This window comes from Sphaerodactylus townsendi, linkage group LG11 (genome assembly GCF_021028975.2).
Source record: "Sphaerodactylus townsendi isolate TG3544 linkage group LG11, MPM_Stown_v2.3, whole genome shotgun sequence".
Classification (NCBI taxonomy): domain Eukaryota; kingdom Metazoa; phylum Chordata; class Lepidosauria; order Squamata; family Sphaerodactylidae; genus Sphaerodactylus; species Sphaerodactylus townsendi.
Window position 1 is genome coordinate 20,454,984 of NC_059435.1, and position 26,942 is coordinate 20,481,925.

At 62.4% G+C, this 26,942-nt stretch overlaps 1 protein-coding gene across 3 annotated transcripts in view; it reads left to right on the forward strand.

Annotated features, from left to right (window-relative positions):
- Positions 1 to 12,714: 12,714 nt before the first annotated feature.
- AMPH (amphiphysin) overlaps positions 12,715 to 26,942 on the forward strand; it is a 73,015-nt gene continuing 58,787 nt past the window's right edge. For all 3 annotated transcript variants that reach the window (XM_048510972.1, XM_048510973.1, XM_048510974.1), the window contains exon 1: positions 12,715 to 12,765. The gene's annotated coding sequence lies outside the window, so the exon portion shown is untranslated. The remainder of the gene's footprint in view (positions 12,766 to 26,942) is intronic.

Sequence of the window (26,942 nt, forward strand, 5' to 3'; positions counted from 1 at the left end):
GGGGGGGTTGGGGGGGGGGGGGGTGGGGGGGGGGGGGGGTGGGGGGGGGGGGGGGTGGGGGGGGGGGGGGGTGGGGGGGGGGGGGGGTGGGGGGGGGGGGGGGTGGGGGGGGGGGGGGGTGGGGGGGGGGGGGGGTGGGGGGGGGGGGGGGTGGGGGGGGGGGGGGGTGGGGGGGGGGGGGGGTGGGGGGGGGGGGGGGTGGGGGGGGGGGGGGGTGGGGGGGGGGGGGGGTGGGGGGGGGGGGGGGTGGGGGGGGGGGGGGGTGGGGGGGGGGGGGGGTGGGGGGGGGGGGGGGTGGGGGGGGGGGGGGGTGGGGGGGGGGGGGGGTGGGGGGGGGGGGGGGTGGGGGGGGGGGGGGGTGGGGGGGGGGGGGGGTGGGGGGGGGGGGGGGTGGGGGGGGGGGGGGGTGGGGGGGGGGGGGGGTGGGGGGGGGGGGGGGTGGGGGGGGGGGGGGGTGGGGGGGGGGGGGGGTGGGGGGGGGGGGGGGTGGGGGGGGGGGGGGGTGGGGGGGGGGGGGGGTGGGGGGGGGGGGGGGTGGGGGGGGGGGGGGGTGGGGGGGGGGGGGGGTGGGGGGGGGGGGGGGTGGGGGGGGGGGGGGGTGGGGGGGGGGGGGGGTGGGGGGGGGGGGGGGTGGGGGGGGGGGGGGGTGGGGGGGGGGGGGGGTGGGGGGGGGGGGGGGTGGGGGGGGGGGGGGGTGGGGGGGGGGGGGGGTGGGGGGGGGGGGGGGTGGGGGGGGGGGGGGGTGGGGGGGGGGGGGGGTGGGGGGGGGGGGGGGTGGGGGGGGGGGGGGGTGGGGGGGGGGGGGGGTGGGGGGGGGGGGGGGTGGGGGGGGGGGGGGGTGGGGGGGGGGGGGGGTGGGGGGGGGGGGGGGTGGGGGGGGGGGGGGGTGGGGGGGGGGGGGGGTGGGGGGGGGGGGGGGTGGGGGGGGGGGGGGGTGGGGGGGGGGGGGGGTGGGGGGGGGGGGGGGTGGGGGGGGGGGGGGGTGGGGGGGGGGGGGGGTGGGGGGGGGGGGGGGTGGGGGGGGGGGGGGGTGGGGGGGGGGGGGGGTGGGGGGGGGGGGGGGTGGGGGGGGGGGGGGGTGGGGGGGGGGGGGGGTGGGGGGGGGGGGGGGTGGGGGGGGGGGGGGGTGGGGGGGGGGGGGGGTGGGGGGGGGGGGGGGTGGGGGGGGGGGGGGGTGGGGGGGGGGGGGGGTGGGGGGGGGGGGGGGTGGGGGGGGGGGGGGGTGGGGGGGGGGGGGGGTGGGGGGGGGGGGGGGTGGGGGGGGGGGGGGGTGGGGGGGGGGGGGGGTGGGGGGGGGGGGGGGTGGGGGGGGGGGGGGGTGGGGGGGGGGGGGGGTGGGGGGGGGGGGGGGTGGGGGGGGGGGGGGGTGGGGGGGGGGGGGGGTGGGGGGGGGGGGGGGTGGGGGGGGGGGGGGGTGGGGGGGGGGGGGGGTGGGGGGGGGGGGGGGTGGGGGGGGGGGGGGGTGGGGGGGGGGGGGGGTGGGGGGGGGGGGGGGTGGGGGGGGGGGGGGGTGGGGGGGGGGGGGGGTGGGGGGGGGGGGGGGTGGGGGGGGGGGGGGGTGGGGGGGGGGGGGGGTGGGGGGGGGGGGGGGTGGGGGGGGGGGGGGGTGGGGGGGGGGGGGGGTGGGGGGGGGGGGGGGTGGGGGGGGGGGGGGGTGGGGGGGGGGGGGGGTGGGGGGGGGGGGGGGTGGGGGGGGGGGGGGGTGGGGGGGGGGGGGGGTGGGGGGGGGGGGGGGTGGGGGGGGGGGGGGGTGGGGGGGGGGGGGGGTGGGGGGGGGGGGGGGTGGGGGGGGGGGGGGGTGGGGGGGGGGGGGGGTGGGGGGGGGGGGGGGTGGGGGGGGGGGGGGGTGGGGGGGGGGGGGGGTGGGGGGGGGGGGGGGTGGGGGGGGGGGGGGGTGGGGGGGGGGGGGGGTGGGGGGGGGGGGGGGTGGGGGGGGGGGGGGGTGGGGGGGGGGGGGGGTGGGGGGGGGGGGGGGTGGGGGGGGGGGGGGGTGGGGGGGGGGGGGGGTGGGGGGGGGGGGGGGTGGGGGGGGGGGGGGGTGGGGGGGGGGGGGGGTGGGGGGGGGGGGGGGTGGGGGGGGGGGGGGGTGGGGGGGGGGGGGGGTGGGGGGGGGGGGGGGTGGGGGGGGGGGGGGGTGGGGGGGGGGGGGGGTGGGGGGGGGGGGGGGTGGGGGGGGGGGGGGGTGGGGGGGGGGGGGGGTGGGGGGGGGGGGGGGTGGGGGGGGGGGGGGGTGGGGGGGGGGGGGGGTGGGGGGGGGGGGGGGTGGGGGGGGGGGGGGGTGGGGGGGGGGGGGGGTGGGGGGGGGGGGGGGTGGGGGGGGGGGGGGGTGGGGGGGGGGGGGGGTGGGGGGGGGGGGGGGTGGGGGGGGGGGGGGGTGGGGGGGGGGGGGGGTGGGGGGGGGGGGGGGTGGGGGGGGGGGGGGGTGGGGGGGGGGGGGGGTGGGGGGGGGGGGGGGTGGGGGGGGGGGGGGGTGGGGGGGGGGGGGGGTGGGGGGGGGGGGGGGTGGGGGGGGGGGGGGGTGGGGGGGGGGGGGGGTGGGGGGGGGGGGGGGTGGGGGGGGGGGGGGGTGGGGGGGGGGGGGGGTGGGGGGGGGGGGGGGTGGGGGGGGGGGGGGGTGGGGGGGGGGGGGGGTGGGGGGGGGGGGGGGTGGGGGGGGGGGGGGGTGGGGGGGGGGGGGGGTGGGGGGGGGGGGGGGTGGGGGGGGGGGGGGGTGGGGGGGGGGGGGGGTGGGGGGGGGGGGGGGTGGGGGGGGGGGGGGGTGGGGGGGGGGGGGGGTGGGGGGGGGGGGGGGTGGGGGGGGGGGGGGGTGGGGGGGGGGGGGGGTGGGGGGGGGGGGGGGTGGGGGGGGGGGGGGGTGGGGGGGGGGGGGGGTGGGGGGGGGGGGGGGTGGGGGGGGGGGGGGGTGGGGGGGGGGGGGGGTGGGGGGGGGGGGGGGTGGGGGGGGGGGGGGGTGGGGGGGGGGGGGGGTGGGGGGGGGGGGGGGTGGGGGGGGGGGGGGGTGGGGGGGGGGGGGGGTGGGGGGGGGGGGGGGTGGGGGGGGGGGGGGGTGGGGGGGGGGGGGGGTGGGGGGGGGGGGGGGTGGGGGGGGGGGGGGGTGGGGGGGGGGGGGGGTGGGGGGGGGGGGGGGTGGGGGGGGGGGGGGGTGGGGGGGGGGGGGGGTGGGGGGGGGGGGGGGTGGGGGGGGGGGGGGGTGGGGGGGGGGGGGGGTGGGGGGGGGGGGGGGTGGGGGGGGGGGGGGGTGGGGGGGGGGGGGGGTGGGGGGGGGGGGGGGTGGGGGGGGGGGGGGGTGGGGGGGGGGGGGGGTGGGGGGGGGGGGGGGTGGGGGGGGGGGGGGGTGGGGGGGGGGGGGGGTGGGGGGGGGGGGGGGTGGGGGGGGGGGGGGGTGGGGGGGGGGGGGGGTGGGGGGGGGGGGGGGTGGGGGGGGGGGGGGGTGGGGGGGGGGGGGGGTGGGGGGGGGGGGGGGTGGGGGGGGGGGGGGGTGGGGGGGGGGGGGGGTGGGGGGGGGGGGGGGTGGGGGGGGGGGGGGGTGGGGGGGGGGGGGGGTGGGGGGGGGGGGGGGTGGGGGGGGGGGGGGGTGGGGGGGGGGGGGGGTGGGGGGGGGGGGGGGTGGGGGGGGGGGGGGGTGGGGGGGGGGGGGGGTGGGGGGGGGGGGGGGTGGGGGGGGGGGGGGGTGGGGGGGGGGGGGGGTGGGGGGGGGGGGGGGTGGGGGGGGGGGGGGGTGGGGGGGGGGGGGGGTGGGGGGGGGGGGGGGTGGGGGGGGGGGGGGGTGGGGGGGGGGGGGGGTGGGGGGGGGGGGGGGTGGGGGGGGGGGGGGGTGGGGGGGGGGGGGGGTGGGGGGGGGGGGGGGTGGGGGGGGGGGGGGGTGGGGGGGGGGGGGGGTGGGGGGGGGGGGGGGTGGGGGGGGGGGGGGGTGGGGGGGGGGGGGGGTGGGGGGGGGGGGGGGTGGGGGGGGGGGGGGGTGGGGGGGGGGGGGGGTGGGGGGGGGGGGGGGTGGGGGGGGGGGGGGGTGGGGGGGGGGGGGGGTGGGGGGGGGGGGGGGTGGGGGGGGGGGGGGGTGGGGGGGGGGGGGGGTGGGGGGGGGGGGGGGTGGGGGGGGGGGGGGGTGGGGGGGGGGGGGGGTGGGGGGGGGGGGGGGTGGGGGGGGGGGGGGGTGGGGGGGGGGGGGGGTGGGGGGGGGGGGGGGTGGGGGGGGGGGGGGGTGGGGGGGGGGGGGGGTGGGGGGGGGGGGGGGTGGGGGGGGGGGGGGGTGGGGGGGGGGGGGGGTGGGGGGGGGGGGGGGTGGGGGGGGGGGGGGGTGGGGGGGGGGGGGGGTGGGGGGGGGGGGGGGTGGGGGGGGGGGGGGGTGGGGGGGGGGGGGGGTGGGGGGGGGGGGGGGTGGGGGGGGGGGGGGGTGGGGGGGGGGGGGGGTGGGGGGGGGGGGGGGTGGGGGGGGGGGGGGGTGGGGGGGGGGGGGGGTGGGGGGGGGGGGGGGTGGGGGGGGGGGGGGGTGGGGGGGGGGGGGGGTGGGGGGGGGGGGGGGTGGGGGGGGGGGGGGGTGGGGGGGGGGGGGGGTGGGGGGGGGGGGGGGTGGGGGGGGGGGGGGGTGGGGGGGGGGGGGGGTGGGGGGGGGGGGGGGTGGGGGGGGGGGGGGGTGGGGGGGGGGGGGGGTGGGGGGGGGGGGGGGTGGGGGGGGGGGGGGGTGGGGGGGGGGGGGGGTGGGGGGGGGGGGGGGTGGGGGGGGGGGGGGGTGGGGGGGGGGGGGGGTGGGGGGGGGGGGGGGTGGGGGGGGGGGGGGGTGGGGGGGGGGGGGGGTGGGGGGGGGGGGGGGTGGGGGGGGGGGGGGGTGGGGGGGGGGGGGGGTGGGGGGGGGGGGGGGTGGGGGGGGGGGGGGGTGGGGGGGGGGGGGGGTGGGGGGGGGGGGGGGTGGGGGGGGGGGGGGGTGGGGGGGGGGGGGGGTGGGGGGGGGGGGGGGTGGGGGGGGGGGGGGGTGGGGGGGGGGGGGGGTGGGGGGGGGGGGGGGTGGGGGGGGGGGGGGGTGGGGGGGGGGGGGGGTGGGGGGGGGGGGGGGTGGGGGGGGGGGGGGGTGGGGGGGGGGGGGGGTGGGGGGGGGGGGGGGTGGGGGGGGGGGGGGGTGGGGGGGGGGGGGGGTGGGGGGGGGGGGGGGTGGGGGGGGGGGGGGGTGGGGGGGGGGGGGGGTGGGGGGGGGGGGGGGTGGGGGGGGGGGGGGGTGGGGGGGGGGGGGGGTGGGGGGGGGGGGGGGTGGGGGGGGGGGGGGGTGGGGGGGGGGGGGGGTGGGGGGGGGGGGGGGTGGGGGGGGGGGGGGGTGGGGGGGGGGGGGGGTGGGGGGGGGGGGGGGTGGGGGGGGGGGGGGGTGGGGGGGGGGGGGGGTGGGGGGGGGGGGGGGTGGGGGGGGGGGGGGGTGGGGGGGGGGGGGGGTGGGGGGGGGGGGGGGTGGGGGGGGGGGGGGGTGGGGGGGGGGGGGGGTGGGGGGGGGGGGGGGTGGGGGGGGGGGGGGGTGGGGGGGGGGGGGGGTGGGGGGGGGGGGGGGTGGGGGGGGGGGGGGGTGGGGGGGGGGGGGGGTGGGGGGGGGGGGGGGTGGGGGGGGGGGGGGGTGGGGGGGGGGGGGGGTGGGGGGGGGGGGGGGTGGGGGGGGGGGGGGGTGGGGGGGGGGGGGGGTGGGGGGGGGGGGGGGTGGGGGGGGGGGGGGGTGGGGGGGGGGGGGGGTGGGGGGGGGGGGGGGTGGGGGGGGGGGGGGGTGGGGGGGGGGGGGGGTGGGGGGGGGGGGGGGTGGGGGGGGGGGGGGGTGGGGGGGGGGGGGGGTGGGGGGGGGGGGGGGTGGGGGGGGGGGGGGGTGGGGGGGGGGGGGGGTGGGGGGGGGGGGGGGTGGGGGGGGGGGGGGGTGGGGGGGGGGGGGGGTGGGGGGGGGGGGGGGTGGGGGGGGGGGGGGGTGGGGGGGGGGGGGGGTGGGGGGGGGGGGGGGTGGGGGGGGGGGGGGGTGGGGGGGGGGGGGGGTGGGGGGGGGGGGGGGTGGGGGGGGGGGGGGGTGGGGGGGGGGGGGGGTGGGGGGGGGGGGGGGTGGGGGGGGGGGGGGGTGGGGGGGGGGGGGGGTGGGGGGGGGGGGGGGTGGGGGGGGGGGGGGGTGGGGGGGGGGGGGGGTGGGGGGGGGGGGGGGTGGGGGGGGGGGGGGGTGGGGGGGGGGGGGGGTGGGGGGGGGGGGGGGTGGGGGGGGGGGGGGGTGGGGGGGGGGGGGGGTGGGGGGGGGGGGGGGTGGGGGGGGGGGGGGGTGGGGGGGGGGGGGGGTGGGGGGGGGGGGGGGTGGGGGGGGGGGGGGGTGGGGGGGGGGGGGGGTGGGGGGGGGGGGGGGTGGGGGGGGGGGGGGGTGGGGGGGGGGGGGGGTGGGGGGGGGGGGGGGTGGGGGGGGGGGGGGGTGGGGGGGGGGGGGGGTGGGGGGGGGGGGGGGTGGGGGGGGGGGGGGGTGGGGGGGGGGGGGGGTGGGGGGGGGGGGGGGTGGGGGGGGGGGGGGGTGGGGGGGGGGGGGGGTGGGGGGGGGGGGGGGTGGGGGGGGGGGGGGGTGGGGGGGGGGGGGGGTGGGGGGGGGGGGGGGTGGGGGGGGGGGGGGGTGGGGGGGGGGGGGGGTGGGGGGGGGGGGGGGTGGGGGGGGGGGGGGGTGGGGGGGGGGGGGGGTGGGGGGGGGGGGGGGTGGGGGGGGGGGGGGGTGGGGGGGGGGGGGGGTGGGGGGGGGGGGGGGTGGGGGGGGGGGGGGGTGGGGGGGGGGGGGGGTGGGGGGGGGGGGGGGTGGGGGGGGGGGGGGGTGGGGGGGGGGGGGGGTGGGGGGGGGGGGGGGTGGGGGGGGGGGGGGGTGGGGGGGGGGGGGGGTGGGGGGGGGGGGGGGTGGGGGGGGGGGGGGGTGGGGGGGGGGGGGGGTGGGGGGGGGGGGGGGTGGGGGGGGGGGGGGGTGGGGGGGGGGGGGGGTGGGGGGGGGGGGGGGTGGGGGGGGGGGGGGGTGGGGGGGGGGGGGGGTGGGGGGGGGGGGGGGTGGGGGGGGGGGGGGGTGGGGGGGGGGGGGGGTGGGGGGGGGGGGGGGTGGGGGGGGGGGGGGGTGGGGGGGGGGGGGGGTGGGGGGGGGGGGGGGTGGGGGGGGGGGGGGGTGGGGGGGGGGGGGGGTGGGGGGGGGGGGGGGTGGGGGGGGGGGGGGGTGGGGGGGGGGGGGGGTGGGGGGGGGGGGGGGTGGGGGGGGGGGGGGGTGGGGGGGGGGGGGGGTGGGGGGGGGGGGGGGTGGGGGGGGGGGGGGGTGGGGGGGGGGGGGGGTGGGGGGGGGGGGGGGTGGGGGGGGGGGGGGGTGGGGGGGGGGGGGGGTGGGGGGGGGGGGGGGTGGGGGGGGGGGGGGGTGGGGGGGGGGGGGGGTGGGGGGGGGGGGGGGTGGGGGGGGGGGGGGGTGGGGGGGGGGGGGGGTGGGGGGGGGGGGGGGTGGGGGGGGGGGGGGGTGGGGGGGGGGGGGGGTGGGGGGGGGGGGGGGTGGGGGGGGGGGGGGGTGGGGGGGGGGGGGGGTGGGGGGGGGGGGGGGTGGGGGGGGGGGGGGGTGGGGGGGGGGGGGGGTGGGGGGGGGGGGGGGTGGGGGGGGGGGGGGGTGGGGGGGGGGGGGGGTGGGGGGGGGGGGGGGTGGGGGGGGGGGGGGGTGGGGGGGGGGGGGGGTGGGGGGGGGGGGGGGTGGGGGGGGGGGGGGGTGGGGGGGGGGGGGGGTGGGGGGGGGGGGGGGTGGGGGGGGGGGGGGGTGGGGGGGGGGGGGGGTGGGGGGGGGGGGGGGTGGGGGGGGGGGGGGGTGGGGGGGGGGGGGGGTGGGGGGGGGGGGGGGTGGGGGGGGGGGGGGGTGGGGGGGGGGGGGGGTGGGGGGGGGGGGGGGTGGGGGGGGGGGGGGGTGGGGGGGGGGGGGGGTGGGGGGGGGGGGGGGTGGGGGGGGGGGGGGGTGGGGGGGGGGGGGGGTGGGGGGGGGGGGGGGTGGGGGGGGGGGGGGGTGGGGGGGGGGGGGGGTGGGGGGGGGGGGGGGTGGGGGGGGGGGGGGGTGGGGGGGGGGGGGGGTGGGGGGGGGGGGGGGTGGGGGGGGGGGGGGGTGGGGGGGGGGGGGGGTGGGGGGGGGGGGGGGTGGGGGGGGGGGGGGGTGGGGGGGGGGGGGGGTGGGGGGGGGGGGGGGTGGGGGGGGGGGGGGGTGGGGGGGGGGGGGGGTGGGGGGGGGGGGGGGTGGGGGGGGGGGGGGGTGGGGGGGGGGGGGGGTGGGGGGGGGGGGGGGTGGGGGGGGGGGGGGGTGGGGGGGGGGGGGGGTGGGGGGGGGGGGGGGTGGGGGGGGGGGGGGGTGGGGGGGGGGGGGGGTGGGGGGGGGGGGGGGTGGGGGGGGGGGGGGGTGGGGGGGGGGGGGGGTGGGGGGGGGGGGGGGTGGGGGGGGGGGGGGGTGGGGGGGGGGGGGGGTGGGGGGGGGGGGGGGTGGGGGGGGGGGGGGGTGGGGGGGGGGGGGGGTGGGGGGGGGGGGGGGTGGGGGGGGGGGGGGGTGGGGGGGGGGGGGGGTGGGGGGGGGGGGGGGTGGGGGGGGGGGGGGGTGGGGGGGGGGGGGGGTGGGGGGGGGGGGGGGTGGGGGGGGGGGGGGGTGGGGGGGGGGGGGGGTGGGGGGGGGGGGGGGTGGGGGGGGGGGGGGGTGGGGGGGGGGGGGGGTGGGGGGGGGGGGGGGTGGGGGGGGGGGGGGGTGGGGGGGGGGGGGGGTGGGGGGGGGGGGGGGTGGGGGGGGGGGGGGGTGGGGGGGGGGGGGGGTGGGGGGGGGGGGGGGTGGGGGGGGGGGGGGGTGGGGGGGGGGGGGGGTGGGGGGGGGGGGGGGTGGGGGGGGGGGGGGGTGGGGGGGGGGGGGGGTGGGGGGGGGGGGGGGTGGGGGGGGGGGGGGGTGGGGGGGGGGGGGGGTGGGGGGGGGGGGGGGTGGGGGGGGGGGGGGGTGGGGGGGGGGGGGGGTGGGGGGGGGGGGGGGTGGGGGGGGGGGGGGGTGGGGGGGGGGGGGGGTGGGGGGGGGGGGGGGTGGGGGGGGGGGGGGGTGGGGGGGGGGGGGGGTGGGGGGGGGGGGGGGTGGGGGGGGGGGGGGGTGGGGGGGGGGGGGGGTGGGGGGGGGGGGGGGTGGGGGGGGGGGGGGGTGGGGGGGGGGGGGGGTGGGGGGGGGGGGGGGTGGGGGGGGGGGGGGGTGGGGGGGGGGGGGGGTGGGGGGGGGGGGGGGTGGGGGGGGGGGGGGGTGGGGGGGGGGGGGGGTGGGGGGGGGGGGGGGTGGGGGGGGGGGGGGGTGGGGGGGGGGGGGGGTGGGGGGGGGGGGGGGTGGGGGGGGGGGGGGGTGGGGGGGGGGGGGGGTGGGGGGGGGGGGGGGTGGGGGGGGGGGGGGGTGGGGGGGGGGGGGGGTGGGGGGGGGGGGGGGTGGGGGGGGGGGGGGGTGGGGGGGGGGGGGGGTGGGGGGGGGGGGGGGTGGGGGGGGGGGGGGGTGGGGGGGGGGGGGGGTGGGGGGGGGGGGGGGTGGGGGGGGGGGGGGGTGGGGGGGGGGGGGGGTGGGGGGGGGGGGGGGTGGGGGGGGGGGGGGGTGGGGGGGGGGGGGGGTGGGGGGGGGGGGGGGTGGGGGGGGGGGGGGGTGGGGGGGGGGGGGGGTGGGGGGGGGGGGGGGTGGGGGGGGGGGGGGGTGGGGGGGGGGGGGGGTGGGGGGGGGGGGGGGTGGGGGGGGGGGGGGGTGGGGGGGGGGGGGGGTGGGGGGGGGGGGGGGTGGGGGGGGGGGGGGGTGGGGGGGGGGGGGGGTGGGGGGGGGGGGGGGGGGGGGGGGGGGGGGGTGGGGGGGGGGGGGAAGCCCCTGCCAATTGGCCATGCTGGCAGGGGCTGATGGGAATTGTAGTCCATAACATCTGGAGTGCCAAAGGTTCGCCACCACGGGCTTAGTATCCGTAGAAGCAACAGGAATAAAATTTAGGGCCGTTTCCCATTGCTTTGGAAAAATGGGGCCTTCTAACTCCTTAATCTATTTATTTTTAAGGCTGATTCCGCATGGGCCAAAAACAGCAGTGTGAAAACAGTGTGAAGACGGTATAAACCCTTTTACACTGTTTTAAACCCTTTTACACCACTTTCACACCGTTTTCACACCACTGTTTTTGGCCCATGTGGAATCAGCCTGAGACTTTGTGTATCACATTTATTAATCAACATCAAATAGTTGTAAACAAACATCGTAGGTTTAATTTTCTACATTGATTCAATGAGGGTTTCCAACAGTAAGAAAACTGCTGGAATGTTAGTCAAGGTATTTAGATCCCAACAAATGTTGCAGTTGTTAATATCATCATTCAACTGAAGTTGACAAGTCAAAGCTAGACTTCAGCTGAGGAAATAACAAAAACTCATTGCCATTGTCTATGAATTGGTCCAAAGTGGAAAAAAAAATCCCCTCTCCATCCATGCACGTTTGGAGATGCTCCTTGCATTGCTGTGAGTTAAATTCTCCGTATTTGTAGGAAGTTGTAGTGCACGTTAGAGCATTTGCTGGTCTCTAAAGTGCTGCAGCAAATTCTTGACTGAAGCAATCCTATTGACCATTGTGGAACAACATATGGCACAAAAATGCCTAAAAAACCCATAATACTTGTGTCAAGACCTGTTCCGTTCTTGCCAAACCTTCTGGATGGGATGTGACATCTTTACTACTGGACTGTTATTATAAATGTTTCTGATTTGCGTGTCTGGTTACTTTCACTTTTCACCGCTTTTGCTAGTACTCTAGTATGCTTCAAGGATGGAGAGATAACACAGCTGTTCTCCACTTGGGAACATAGCACAGCTTGAATAATGACTGTATAAGACAGGGGTGTCAAATTCACGGCCCTCCAGATGTTCATGAACTACAATTCCCATCAGTCCCTCCCAATATGAGCATTGGCTAATTGGCAAGGGCTGATGGGAATTGTAGTTCATGAACATCTGGAGGGCCGCAAATTGTGGTATAAGGGGACTGAATTGCATAGCAATGGGAGGGGCCACAGAGCTGTATAGCTGGATGATTTGGGTGTCAGAAAGTAATCTTGTCAAAGATTCTAACTGGGTAGCATTCTTGGGAGCTGTCTTTCAATGAAAGGATTTCTTTATTAATTGATTATTGGACAACCTGGGACCACGACAACTTGCAGCAGAAGGAGCTGTGAACTGCCATTTCATGCTTCTATCATCTTTTAAGTTGTTATTATTATCTGATGATTTTAAAATAAAGCTGAAGGCAATAACTTCAGCTGAAATTCCGAGGGGCGTATTGCAGTATAGAGAGGTGTTGCTTTCCCTGCTGAAAGTCTGGCTCTTCCTGAATCAACTGTAAATTGCATAAGAGATACAAGTTATGTATTCATTGCTTTTTAGATGAGTAAGTGGCAGAATTACATTGATGTCTTCCCCACCCCCACAAAGTTCCTTCATCTTATTTCAGAGCCTTCACAGCTTTGAGAAAAATGTCTGCCCTTAGCCCAGGAGACTGGTCTTTAAGTTTCACAGATGACTCATTCCAGAATGCATCACTCCCTTATTGAAGCTGGTTCTTTGCCATAGCTCAGGATCCTGCTAACAAACAAAAACAACATCTAGATGCAAAAATAGAACCAGAATTTACTTGCATCGAGACTTAGAGCAACAGATTTGGGACTTATAATAACCAATGAATTCATAATTAGTGATGCTGTATCATTAAATGAGGCTTGTATCATCTCTAATTTCATTTCTAAAGAAGAAAATTCCCTGTTAAATTAATTTAACACTGTAAAAGAGACTGCTCTGACCCAGAGAGCCCAGGCCAATTTGATTTGGTCAGATCTCAGAAGCTATGCAGGGTTGGTTTAGGGCTAATACTTGGATGGAAGACCACCAAGGAATACCAGAATAGCTATGGAGAGGAAGAAGGGTCATTAGGCATTTTAGGCACAGTGTCTCGGGCATCCAAAAAATTTAGGACCTACAATAACAGGATTACCTGTCCTTTAAGCTTTCTTTAAGTTATATGAACACAGTGCAGAAGATGTCTCTGTGTTGTCATTCAGCAAAACCAGTCTGAATTGTACTGTTTAAATACTGTTGGTAGGAGCCTTCCAGGTTCTCCACTGAGGCTAGATGGGGAGAGATGCAGTCTCATCTGATTGCTCAAACTTACTTCTGTTTGTGTGACAAAACTATGAAGAAGTAATGGGGGGAGGGAGAAAAGGGGGGGAAAGTATTGTTTGAAAATGTATGAAGAAGGAAATTACTATAAACTGTAAAATTCAAATGATACAATAATTTTTTTAAAAAAAAATACAATCTAGTCATGCATGCATAATCTCCAGTTTACCCCATTTCCTCCACCAACAAATTAAAGAAGCTGTGTAGGCCATACACCATTTACTGACCACTATATACGCCCTGTCTATTTCACTGAATGTAAATATAGATTTGTGTGAAGGAGTCATTTATGTGGAAGTATATATATATTTTTCTGTTAACTGTAGAAGCAAGCTACAGATACATTTCACTCAGGGAGTATCTTGTAAAATGGTGTTTCTTGTTAGCAATAGCACAGCATCACGCTCTTTAAAAACATTAAAGATAAACACTGCTTGTCTATGCAATTATATAAGATGTCGGAAACAGAATTCTATTTTCTGAAGAGGTCGTGTTCATTCTGCTGGATTATAGCAATGCTCTAATGTGTGTTTCAGGCAGAAGGTTCCAGGCTCCAAAAAGAACTCCGGGGATATTTAGCGGCAATCAAAGGTAATAACATTCAAAGTGATCATTTTCTTCATTTTTCTTTGTCATTTTGAAACATTCCCATGAACCAACTGTATTGTGAAGAGCATATTATGCACCCAAGTTGCTTCCAGACAATGGTCAACTGGAGAGAAACCAGTCCCCTTTCTGATTGCTGGAAACCCTCCTAGACCAACAGGATCAGCATAATCGGAAGGGCCATAAACAGTAGCAGAAGCTCAGACTGCCCGCCCCCAAGTTGAAGTATGTCTTTAATAAAGCATTTTCATTCTGTCCAATCTCTTTCTGCTCCTGCTTAGCACCTCACACCATCAAGAAGTATACCCTGCTTACTAGTTTTTCCCCATATGAGCTCTGTAAAAAAAGGGGGAGGCTGTGTTCCCTCTACAAGTTAGAGTTATGTGCAGATTTTAAAAAAAATGTATAACCATATTTAAGGGGATGGTCTTACATTCAGAGTGGAACACTGATTGTGTTTACTGAAAAACAATATCATCAGACTTCGTCTGTTTCTGCATGGCACAATTAAACCGGGTTAGAACCGGGATCTTACATACCAGGTCTCTTTTATCCCAGTTTCTGCATCCGCATGGCTCCCCGCTTCTTCCCAGGAGGCGAGTTAGGACCGGGAGGTAATACTCCATTTTGTTCCACACGAGCACAGGACATTTACATTGCAGGCAGATCTGAGCGTGCCCAGTGTCCCGCATTCTGATTGGCTGTTGATTTTGAGTGGCAGCTTGAATGGATGTCAGGCGGGGAGATCAGGCAGCTGGGTGGGAAAAATAAACTGGGTCTGCTCCTGATTGGTGTTTGCACAGTAGCAGGCACAAGCAGGGTCACATTGGGATTTTAAAAAAGAACCTCCAAACGGGTAATTTCTGAAAATCCTAAGGTAAGGGAAATATTGTGGAGCGACACTGGGGCAGGCCCACTTTAGCACTGGGAACTTGCGGAATTCTTGGCTGAACAGTGATATTTTTCTTGGTCAACCCAGGATATTTTGACTGTGCAAAAATGGCCTCCATCTACATTCTATACAGTGTTGCAAGCCTTAATAATTTTTGCAAATATGCTGGTGAAAAAAAGATTTAGAACCCATCACAAGTGAAAAATTCTGTTACAGCATTTTTCCTGGGTAAAGAATAACCTGAAGAGCACAATTTGCATCTTCCTAAGGGCCAAATTCTGCTTTTTGATGGCACATCACACTGGCCTGGGATTCATCTTGAGCAAGGGGCCAGTTATGAATCTAGTAAAGTTCAGAAAGACTCTTGTTTTGAGAATTTGTGTGACCAGGACTGTAGGCCTTCTTCCTGATGCATCTGCTTCTTTAAATAATGCAGCACACTGTTATACACTTAGAGCCCGCCCGCCCACCCACAAATTAGTTCTGGCCTTGCATTCTTTGTGCATGGACCAGCTCTCCCATTGAAAATGAATGGGTAAGATTGCCTTATGTGCAATCTTGGATTGGATTGGGATATGGGTTTAATGATTATGGATTGGGAGTATGGGTTGAGATATGGGTTTAATGATGATGTACCAAATTAAAATGTCAAAGTTGATTGGGTGCCGCAATTCCAAACTGAAGCAAATATAAAAGACGAAAAGACCATGTTGTGCGCTATGCTGCTATTGATTATCATTGTCCTTAATGTTGTGGGCTGTGATCCATTCATATACGTTGCAACAATGTTATACAATCTCTTACTGTACAGATCAGAACAACGTTCTTCTCTCTAAATGGGATTAGACAGCTTCCTATACTTTTCACGCTTGCTTTGCGCTAGCTTTACATTTAGAGACACTGAGACCTGTAGCTTGTATGCCATATGTTTTTGTTAACAGTAGTATGAATTTCTTCCCCCTCTTTGGCAGATGGGCTTTCCATTGTGTGGGCTAAGTGTTTGATTCTGTGGATTTTGGCGTAATGGCGCTACTTTTCTCCTTCATATTTATTTATTTATTTATTTATTTATGCTTTTTAACTTCTGTGCAGTTTGCACATATGGGCTTTGCTTTAGCAGCTATTCACATAATTACCTTTTGAGTCACTGTGAATTGTTGACAGTCCCCATGTCATGGTGAAAACACAGGCATGAAGGTCACTTTTCAAAAGCTTTATTTAGCAGAAGTTTGGTAAGAGACAAAGAAAGATCTTTTCCACAGATTTCTACACCAGCGTGACTCAAAAGTTTTGCCTCGTCTCATCAGAGCTTGGGAGCTAATCAGGGTCCGCTGTGGTCAGTACATAGATGGGAGACAGTTGAGGAAGACCAAGGCTGGTATGCAGAAGGCAGTGGCAAATCTCCTTTTCCCTCACCTTGGATGGGGTCACCTTGAGTCAGTTGAGACTCAACAGTACCTTCTTAATCAGATACTACTAGCACCAATATTTAACAATGAATTATCTCTGGGGGAATTTGATCCAGATGCGAAAACACAGGCATGAAGGTCACTTTTCAAAAGCTTTATTTAGCAGAAGTTGGGTAAGAGACAAAGAAAGATATTTTCCACAGATTTGTACACCGGCGTGACTCAAAAGTTTTGCCTCATCTCGTCAGAGCTTGGGAGCTAATCAGGGTCCGCTGTGGTCAGTACATAGACGGGAGACAGTTGAAGAAGACCAAGGCTGGTATGCAGAAAGCAATGGCAAATCTCCTTTTCCCTCACCTTGGATGGGGTCACCTTGAGTCAGTTGAGACTCAACAGTACCTTCTTAATCAGATACTACTAGCACCAGCCCAACAATGGTGTATCTGTGGGAAGGGGGGAATTTGATCCAGATGTGAAAACACAGGCATGAAGGTCACTTTTCAAAAGCTTTATTTGGATGGGGTCACCTTGATGGGGTCACCTTGGATGGGGTCACCTTGAGTCAGTTGAGGACGCTCAACAGAACAGCTAACAATCAGATACTACCTTTTCCAGCCCAACAATGGTGTATCTGTGGGAAGGGGGGAATTTGATCCAGATGTGAAAACACAGGCATGAAGGTCACTTTTCAAAAGCTTTATTTGGATGGGGTCACCTTGATGGGGTCACCTTGGATGGGGTCACCTTGAGTCAGTTGAGACTCAACAGAACCTTCTTAATCAGATACTACTAGCACCAGCCCAACAATGGTGTATCTGTGGGAAGGGGGGAATTTGATCCAGATGCCATTCGCCTGGATCACGTGGGGGGCGCATTTTGGCCACCTGCCCTACCCTCCTCCCTCCCTTCCCCACCAGCAGGCCAGGAAGGCCCTCCTGTTGACGGCCCTTTGCAACGCAGCATCTGTCCCCTCCATGGCAGTGGTGGCAGAAATTCCCCAGCCAACTGTTGGGACACTGCTGACGTGTGTCTCTGTGCCACCCCTGGCTGTCTTCCAGAAAAGCAGCTGTGCAGCTGCAGGTAGGGAGCGAAAGAGGAGAAGGAGCAATGGTGGGGAGGAGCGGCTTCTCCTGCATCACAATGGCTGGCAATGGCCTCTCTAAAGACCCTCAGTGGCAGCTCATCCCTCAAAGGACAGCCAGAGCCCCTATGGTGGTGCCAGGAACTGGCTCTACTCCCTCCGACAAGCCTGGTTCAGCACCATGTAGCTGTCCCCTGGCAGGCTGTGCGGCGTGGTGGGCACATCAGTTCCGGGCTCCCCCTCCATGACCAGCAGCAGCAGAAACTCCACTTACCATCTCTTCTTTCTGTGCTAGTGCTCCCACCCACCAGCCTGCCACCTAGGCTACCACTCTTTGCTGCTGCAGGCCACCTGCCAGCCCTGGCATCCTCCATAGCGAGGGGGGCGCCAGCCACCACACCACACGGGGGCACAATTTCACTCCTTGCCCTGTTGGATACACCCCTGCAGCCCAAGCAATGTTGTAATTCTAATAAGGATGATACTGTAAAACAACTTTACAGAGGTGTAGACTTAATCTGATATGGGAAAGATATTCACATATTTACATAAGGAACCTATTGGAAAACAACCCTTGTCCAAATAATAACACAAGTGATTTCTGATCCATATTTTTGTGTGTGAGTTTTGCCTATCTGCCGTATATAGGATTGACAGGTCCCCCCAGCCACCAATGCTGGATGGGGACCTGTTTCACTACATTGAATCATCTGCTCTTCTACAGGAGGAGCAAATTCTGTTCTCCATATTAAGAAGTACCTCCTAGAGGCAGAGCACAGGCTGTGCGTGCGGAAGGTCTTGGGTTGACTCACTGGCCCTTTCCCCACTTACCTTAAGCCCCGCGCTACTCTCCTCAAGTAGCGTGGGGTCCCCCTGCACTCCCCACTACAGGGGCGGCGACAACACAGCCGCCCCGACGCTGCCGCTCTCGCACCCCCTCAGCGCGTGGCATCCCTGGCGCTCCTCAAAACGGCGCCTTTTGATGACCCCGCGCAGAGCGTGGGGTCATGGGGACACCCAGGCACATGCCAGAGAGGCCGCGCGCTGAGAGTAGCGCGCAGCAAAGGGCAGCAAAGGTAAGTGGGGAAATGCCCACTGACTCCTTCAGTTGAAGGAAAACAAAATTGAAAGCTGAAAAACGCTTGCCTGTGCCTGTGATTTTTTGAAGTGTCCCTGCCAGTCAGATTAGGTGGCACAGAAGGGTTAGGTGAACCAATGATAAGCATTGAATTAGAGCATCTTTCTGCCCTACTCTGCTTTTGCTGACTTGTTTCTTTATTTCTGCTTGTTAAATAGAATGATCCCGTTTACTAGCAACTACCAATTTAGTAATTAATGCTGCATTGCTGTTTCATTCATGCATATAATTCCCCCCACCCCCCCACCCAACTTTGGCGGCAATTAGAAGAAACATGAGCAAGGAACCTAATACGAAACATAATTAATTGGCTATGAATTTGATTCCCCCCCTCCTCATTCTGTTGTATAAAAAATACAAGAGAGTGTTCTGTGTTCATTATAAAATCAAGGGTGCATATTAAAGTGATTGCATCTAAGTGATCTTGTACAGATATATGGGGAAAACTGAATTTGTAGAAATAATTTCACAAGACTGACTTAGCATTAAACAACTCCCTTTTGTGTAGGTATATTCCTGTAGTCTCTGGGTAGCCCTCATACACATCTGCCTGTTTGTTCCAAGTCAACAATTTCCAACACTATTGTCTGTAGGATCGCCAGGATCCCCTGGCCACCGGTAGGAGATGGGGGGTAAGATTACCAGATACAAGTTGGGAAACTCCTAGAGATCTGGGGATGGAGTCTGGGGGGACAAGGACCTTAAAAGGGGTACAATACTATACAGACCAACCTTCAAAGCATCAATTTTCTTTAGGGGAACTGATCTATGTTGTCTGTAGATGAACAGGAATTCTGGGAGATCCCCAGGTCACACCTGAACACATCCCTAACTATGGGATCCTGGAAAGCAATTTTTGCAAAATTAATGGCTTTGTGAGGCCATATATAGAGATGTACAATTTTCAGAAATTTTGAAGCCATTGGAGCATGGGGAATTTTTTAAAAGGAAATTTGGGGGAAATGTCAATGCATGTGATATGCAAACCTTAATTTATTGTACTGATTTTACAACATAACACATACATTTACATTTAGCATCTGAGATTGTACTATTTCTGACACGAATTTGTGAAGCACGAGTATCTTAGTTTTTGCTACCTGAGAGGGAGGAACAAACAAAAAGTGAAGGCAGGAAACAAGTTTTGTATTAAAGAAAAGCAAATGTGTTGTTTGGACAGAAGCTCTCTCATAGAATTACAATATGTGGGGCTGCTAGCATATTTGGACATCTCTGTTAAACTTTATAATGTCAAAATCACAGCACTCTTTACTATTGTACTATAATTAAGCCCATTATATCATAGGGGTCCCCAGTCTTTTTGAGCCTGTGGGAACATTTGGAATTCTGACACAGTCTGTTGGGTGCAGGAACAAAATGGCTGCTGCGGGAGGCAGAGCCTGCCACAAAATTATTGCCACAGTTTAACTTCAGCAGCACAGTGCAGCTCCTTCTGCTGTGGTGGCAGCTTCTGCCAAAGCAACATTTTAAAAAAATCTGTTGAGCCAAAATCCTTGTTGGGCAAAAGCTCAACCTGGCCTTGTTCACTTCCTGAAAATACTTGCTTGGTTTCAGAAAAGGTGTTGGCAGGGCACCCTGGCACCCACAGGCACCAGGCTGGGGGTCCCTGTTGTAAAATATCAACTCATATACCAAACTTATTCACATTTAAACAATATTTGTTCACATTTAAAAATCAGTTGTGTGTGTCTACACCAAACTCTGGAATTATGAATATTTAATTCTCCAGATACACTGTAGTCTTGCACCCAGTGGTGGGATCCAAAAATTTTAGTAACAGGTTCCCATGGCGGTGGGATTCAGAAAAGCAATGATTGTTAATGGCCAGTGGGGCTGAAGGCGAGGAGACTGCTTGAGGGGGCTTGGCTGGGCATTATGGGGGTGGGGCATTCCTGGGTAGGGCTGTGGCAAGGACGCAGCCGCTGCATGTGAGAGAATCCTTGGGCCCGAGGAAAGCGAATGCACTTGGCTTGAGCTGCCACGTACGCTGGTGCACCTCCCCTGCTAGTCTACTTCAAGTTCCTGCTTTTCTACTGCTTGCTGAGAGGAGGGGCATAACTAAGGCAAAAATCACGTGGCAAAATCACCAATTAGTAACCCCCTCTCGGCACACACAAATAATTAGTAACCTACTCTCGGGAACCTGTGAGAACCTGCTGGATCCCACCTCTGCTTGCATCATTTTTTTCATACTACACATCTTGAGTATGTCCTTGCTATGGTGGGACCCTTCACCCGCTCAGCTTTCTGAGGCAAACTAAACACACTGTGACTGAGCTAGTCAGATTTTTTGCCTTTTCTCAGCGATTGGGCTGCTTGGGATGGTAGCATGAGGTGATTTAAAATACTATTGCTCAGCCCTTTACAGGAGGTGAAAGAAACCTCTGGCAAAACCCTTTTATCAAGGCAGCAAAGGAGGCAGTTTCAACAAACAGAAGTAAAATTTATTTAACAGATAGGATAGGAGAAAATTAAAATAGATGGAAAGTAGGCAGGAGATAATTAATGTACAATATCAGTTTTGTTTTCAAATTTCAGTTTTCAGATACTGGCACAGATGTTAATTGGGCTTTATATGTTTCAATTGCATAGCTGTTCTAGAAGTTTTCATTTCAGATGCCACAGTTTGATGTTACTGATGTTACTAGTTAATTGATTACCACGGACTTTGGGCCCTAACAGGCTTGTACCTTTTCACAGTATACACACACACCCTTGACTTTGTTAGCGACCCAATTCAAACATAAATCTCATTCTTGAGTTAAAACTTGAAGGAAAACCCTAATACACCAGATAGGGGGCCTTTCCCCACTTCCCTTAAGCCCCGCTCTACTCGAGGAGAGTAGCGCGGGGTCCCTCGGCACTCCCCACTGAGAGGGGCGGCGACAGCGCAGCCGCCCCGAAGCTGCTGCTGTCGTGCCCCTCAGCGCGCAGCATCCCAGGTGCTCTTCTCAACGGTGGCACGATGGCCCAGCGCCAGAGCTGGCGAGTCGATGAAGAACGGACGGTAGCGCCTGGGATGCTGCACGCTGAGAGCAGCGCGCGGCATAGAGGGGAAGGACGAAAGTGGGGAAAGGCCCAGAATCCACCTAATCCCGCACTAACAGGTTCAGGAATTCTCCTATTCCAGAAAATCTATTCCTATCCCTGTTTATATTTATGGCCATTTGTGGAAAATCTGTGCTCTTTCACCTCAACTCTGGTCACTAAATAAAACAACTAGATCTCCTTGTATTGTCAAAGGCTTTCACAGCCAAATTCAACTGGTTGTTGTGGGTTTTCCGGGCAGTGTGGCCATGGTCTGGTAGATCTTATTCCTAACGTATCACCTGCATCAGTGGTTGGCAGATGCACCTCTGAATATGCTCACTCTTAGAATCAAAATCCAAAAGCCTACTAAAACTCTTTCTGACAAAGAGATGAGCTCCTTCCTCTCAGAGTCATCTGGTTGCTGCACCGATCAGAGTGCAGGTTAGTGTATCCAATCAGGGTGTTTCCCCTGTTCCTTGGGGATTTATTTTCCCACCCTGATATGTAAACATCCTGTCTTCAGACAGACTTCCCTTGTAAGCTCTCTTTTACTGAGTAGCCCATCATATTTGTCTAAAAACCTTTTCACTCAGTCCAAAAGGAATTCTTCGCAAGACTTTTTTTAAAATGTGCTTCTCCAAAATTTCCTTTCAAAACCTGCATTTTTCCAAAATTTACCACTTCCCCCCTCCCTGGCCTTCACATCCCTAGCCATACAGCAGGGGTTAGCAACCTATGACTCAAGATACAAATATGGCTCAGTGCAGAACCATATATGTCTCCTTAAAAAAGAGAATAGAATCCTCAAGTTAAGATTTCTCAGACAGTAGGTAGGTGGTAATCAGTATGTGTAAGAATGGCAGGCAAAGGCCAAGGGCCATCTTAAAGATGCTTTACCGAATGGGAAACACTAGAGCAATGGTGGCGAACCTATGGCACGGGTGCCAGAGGTGGCACTCAGAGCCCTCTCCATGGGCACGCGCAAACAGAGTGCCCCCCCCCAGCTGGCCTGGGCCACTGGGCTCGATTATTAGCATTAAACTTAAGACCTAGTTTTTGGGGAAGCAGTGTAGGTAACCCTGTTAAGCACTGTTAAACCCAACTGATTTTCATGCAAAGAACTAAAGCATGATCCTTTACCTGGGAGTAAGCTCAGTTGCTGTCAATGGGGCTTGCTTCTGAGTAAACCCTCCTAGGGTCGTGATTCACCCATTGGAAGAGTTACACGGTTGCTTCAAAGCAAAGCCACCAACTACCACCAAGCTTACTCCTGAGTAACACACGCCTCGGAGCCAACCGTTTTTTCTAAATTAAAACCTCAGTATTCTGGTTAAATTGCCGTGTTGGCACTTTGTGATAAATAAGTGGGTTTCGGGTTGCAATTTGGGCACTCAGCCTCGAAAAGGTTCACCATCACTGCACTAGAGGTTAACGACTGTAAGTAATCCATATGGACCATATACAGATTTATGACACTGCACCAAAACAGTGAATCGGGGTTCTCCTATGTATATTTTGTCTGTACCACTTCCTAATAAGGGACACCCAAGTATTCTTGGGCTGCAGATATTTCATAGATCAACATGTCAGTTGTCACGAATGCAGAGTTGCATCGTTTCAGTTATGTAAATGGATCTTCTTATACTAGCTGCTTGTTGATCTCTTGCTCTGACTGTTGACTTGTTAGGCTGCTTCATTCTGAAACGTGGCCAAGCCCTGACATACAGCCAACAGCCCCCGCTTAATTATCTTTAGGTCTGTTGCGACTGGTGACAGATTTGCTAATTTAGCCAGGATTAAGTCAAGACGTCAGATGTCTTGACTTAATATAGCTGGAAGGCTGGTTATCTGTCCGCTGTTGAGCTGTCAACCAGGAACTCATGGAATCAGCACACCCAGTTGTTGTGATTTGCACAGTCATGACAGCTTGAGAAAGGCCTGATGTCACTGTGCAGTGGTTAGCATGAGCCATGTGATCCATGTGATCATGACTTGATTGTAAACCCATTAGAGGCACCGTTTACTGACAGTGGCCCTGGCATGGGAAGAGGCATGTTGTCTGAAAAATAAATGTGCTGAAATTAATTCAATTTAATTTCTGTGATAGGGAGGGGGGTGTCAAGTAAGGTCACCAGCTGTTGCCTAGCAGTCTTCAGTAGTACGGGGGGCGGGAAGGGTGGATCATTCTGGGATGTTGCTTCTTGTTTTGGAACAGGAAGTGACATGACATTCTGGAAATTCCAAATATTTCTATGGTTTTTACCACAGAGATTTGAAAATTGGTAGAGCATCCTGATATCACTTCAGGCATCTATGCCTTCCCACCACCCCCAGCTTCCACTACTTTACTGAGTGAGGGCAGAGAACGAGGAGCTTTGCCAATCCCCTGCCAGAACAAGGTAATTCACAGTCCTAAAGCCAAGCATACGGCTGAAGAATAGCTTCTAATCAAGTTTTTTTAATGTTTGCAAAGTAGAGGCATAACTAGAATACTGAATAATAAAAAAACAAAAACACCATGTGTATATGGATTCACTCATTCTTTTTTATTTGCCCAGTATCCGAACTGTGATTGAGCTGAATTTTCATTCTGGTGCGATAATGAAAGAAACGCATGTTATGTTGCATATTCAGTATGCTCTGGAGAGAGTTGAGCAACATTGGCTAAGAATAGGACAGGTGTGAGTAGAAATTCCTCTGTAATATGTACATTTTTTAGCCATTGAGCCCTCTGAAGACAATATATTTATGCTCAGTCATGCTTTATTGTCTCTTTTCTTACCATCTGGACAGATTAATTTGTAGCAGTGTGAAATAATAGTTCCCCAGAGCAATACGAAAATCAGCCTCATTTGGGTGTTTGTGGAATCCATAATAGCTGCCACAGCTATTATGGAATCCATAATAGCTGCCACAGGACCCAAGCCAAACACAATACTTCCCTCCTCACTTTGTAAAAGAATAGCAGAAGAAGGGTGGAAGAGGAAGGAAACCCCAGTGGAGAAGGAGAAAGAGACTGAGGATTTAAAGAAAACAAAGGAAAGCCTGAGAGGAAACTGGGGCCAGACACTGATTGAGCTATTTCCTCCTCATCCTCCAGTAGCGCCCACATCTGTGGAAAGCCATTTCATGAGAGTGAAGGCAGCCAATAACAAGCCCTCCCTTACAATGACCCTGCCCACTTTCTGAAAAGATTGGCAGGTGCCAGGGAAAGTGCTGGTAGGTCCCATGGCATCCACATGCACCATGTTGGAAGGTTCTGGACTGGAGCCACTGTTGTACATTTTAGTTATTTATTTAGCACATTTTTCTCGAGATCTTATTCCTCCAAGGAGCTAAACGTAGTGTATTACCATTCTCCTTCCTTCCAGTTTATCTTCACAATAACCCTGTGAAGTAGGTTGTGCTACATGAGAAAGAGCAGCTGGCATGAGATCACGCAGTGAGCTTTGTGGCTGCGTAGGAATTTGAATCTGGGTCTTCCCAGTTGTAGCTTGGTACCTCAACCGTGATGCCACACTGGATCCATTCCTTGTTTTTCGTACCTGCTGGGCTCTGTGGTCATATTGGTTTTCTACATTTTTAGCACGCCAAAATCAATTGCTTCAGCTTGTCTGTGCTATATACTTACAAAAGTACTAGAGCATTTTAACTCTCATGGTTTTCCTCAAAAAATCTTGGGGATTATAGTCTGTTGAGCGTTCTAAGAACTTTCTGTTAGAGTTGTCTAACTTCCTTTGGAGAACCATAATTTCCAGGGTTTTCTTAGTAGGACTATGAAATCTGTTCAAGTCTGTTCTGTCAGAAGTGGGAGAATTCTTGAAGAATCTGTTGAACTGTAGCATCACAAGAATAGTTTGTCCACTGCATCCAGCCCATGCATAATATAACGAACCTCTATCATTCATTCATTCATTCATTCATTCATTCATTCATTCATTCATTCATTCATTCATTCATTCATTCATTCATTTAGACTTTTATACCGCCCCATCCCCAAGGGGCTCCGGGCGGTGTACAACATAAAATCTCGATACAGTTATAAATATAATTGCTAAAACAGCAGTAAGAATAATAAGAGGCGTCCAACAAAATCCCATTTTTAAATCCTCCCCAAGAGGGAGGGACGGCGAGTCCCATTAGATGAAAAAGGGCCCAGATGTAAAGAGCCCAAAAAGGGGGACACATCATGTCCCCCACCCCAATAGTCATCTCTTTCCTAAACTGAAAGGTCCCAGATTGTTCAACCTTTCCTCATAGGAAAGGTACCCCAACCCGTTAATTATCTTGGTGGCCCTCATATGTACTTTTTGAGATACAGTGACTAGAACAGCACTAGGGTTGGTAGAAGGGCAAAAAATTCGGCCCCAGTTCGGATTTGGGCCAGCTTGGATAGAGGAGCTCGGATTGGCCGAGCTCCGAGCCTACCAGGCTCGGATCCATCCGATCCTGCAGGAACATCCGAGAAATTCGGATGTGGTTTTATTTTTTGTTTTGTTTTCACATTTTGTCCTGCAGGGGGCGCATTTTGGGGTTTATCGTCACCAAAATTGCAGGGTATCATCAGGAGACTGTCCTGATGATACCCCCCAATTTTGGTGCAGTTTGGTTCAGGGGGGGCAAAGTTATGGGCCCTCAAAGTGGGTGCCCATATCCCCAGTTTTGCAGCAAATACGGCAGCCCAGCCTAGCCTTGCTTCATTCATTCATAATTCAGTCATCAGACGGGGAAGCAGCAGCAGCTTAACGAGTGTGATGAGTATAGGGTCATTTTGGGGCTGTTACATGGGGTTATTTTCCCCAGGTTGGGGTGTTGGAGTTGTGTTGCCGCAGGAGTGTGTGTGTGTCCCCCCCCCCCCAACCCTCCCACCTAGTGAAAGCAGCTGGCGCCTCCCCTTTTCCCCGCTTTTTTTTTTTTTCTCACGAATGAATGGAGTTTGCTGGGGGAATTTGGGGGTTTTGCGGGGATTATTTTGGGTTGGGGTGCTGAAGTTTTGTGCCACAGGTGTGTGTTTGTGTGTGTGTCTGTGTGTGTGTTCCCAGCCAAACCTTGCCAGCTGGGAGTGTTTGCTTTCTTTTTTAAACTGCCGGCTGGGAGGGGTTTTTTCCTTTTTTGCAGGGCTCGGCTCAGCTGCGTGCGCCCGGAAGCGTTTTTTCTTTTGCCGGGGCAGGGATCCCACGCTGCCCTTGCAGGGCTCGTCTGCATGCACGCAGTGGAGGGTTTTTTCTTTATTGGGGGCAGGGATCCCACGCTGCCCTTGGAGGGCTCCTCGTGTGTGCAGAAGGATTTTTTCCTCCAGAATCACGGTGAGCTGCAGTTGGGGGATCCGCCGCTCCGAACCTCATGGATTCGGAGCGGCTGATGTTTGGAGGGCCTTTGCTCGGCCCAGCAGCACCCGAGCTTGCCCGAGCCACGCCCAGCTCGGGCCGAACTGCTGGATCGGAGCTCCAGAACCGCCATCTCTAAACAGCACACAGCGTTTCAAATGACGCTACACTGTGAAACTATACAGGAGTATTATAATATTGGCAGTTTCATTTACAGTTGCTTTCTTAATAATTCCCAGCATACATTTTGCCTCATTCACCACTCTGGTGCACTGGGTTGATGTTTTCATTGATCTGTCAACTACAGTGCTGATTTCTCTTTCAGTAAGCTCTAACCCTATTAGTGTGACCAAATTCCAGTGTGTATCACAATTTGTGAAGATCTTCCTGGACCTCTCCACAGTTGACCATAATTTGCAACCATCCTAAACAACTTTGGGTCATCTGCAAACTTGGCCACTACAGTGCACATACCCAGTTCCAGATCATTTAGGAACAAAGTAAAGAGCACAGGTTTGGAGAACTGGGTTTGATTCCCCACTCCTCCACATGAGCGACGGACTCTAATCTGGTAAACCAGATTTGTTTTCCCACTCCTACATTCCTATTTGTTCAGAACTCTCTCGGCCCCAACTAATTCACAAGGTGTCTGTTGTGGGGAGAGGAAGGGAAAGGAGTTTGTAAGCCCATCTGAGTCTCTTTACAGGAGAGAACAGGGAATATAAATCCAAACTCTTCTTCCAAGATCCTCCTCTTCAGCCTGATACCCTCCAAACTCAAGACACTCAGTCTCCACAACAGTAGAGGAGTTGTACAGAAGTGCGTCTGTGCTAGTAGATCCCTGAAGGTCTTGTATACATACCTGTTCATGTACACATACCTGGCTCACCTTGTCCAGGTTGACAACCCTAGCTTCAAAGAACTGACCTCCTCTTGAGTGGCAAGGACTCATGTATTAAGCACATACCCATGAATTCTGCCCCGTAGGTCAGATAACCATACATGTGGTGCTTCCTGCAAAACACTGGGGAGTTCACATATCCTGGCTGGCTTTCTACATTCTTAATAGGCTTGGTTGTTGAATCATGTTTTAGGGTTGAAATAAGGTGCTCATCTGAATTGGTCCAGATTTATATTGCAGGAAGGATAATGTGGTACACTGACCTCCTTGATGGTGTGGAAATTTCGGCCAGATGCTATTATCAGACACCAAAAGATGAGCACTTTTATATCTGTGGATGTTTAGCTCTGGAGGATTCACCCC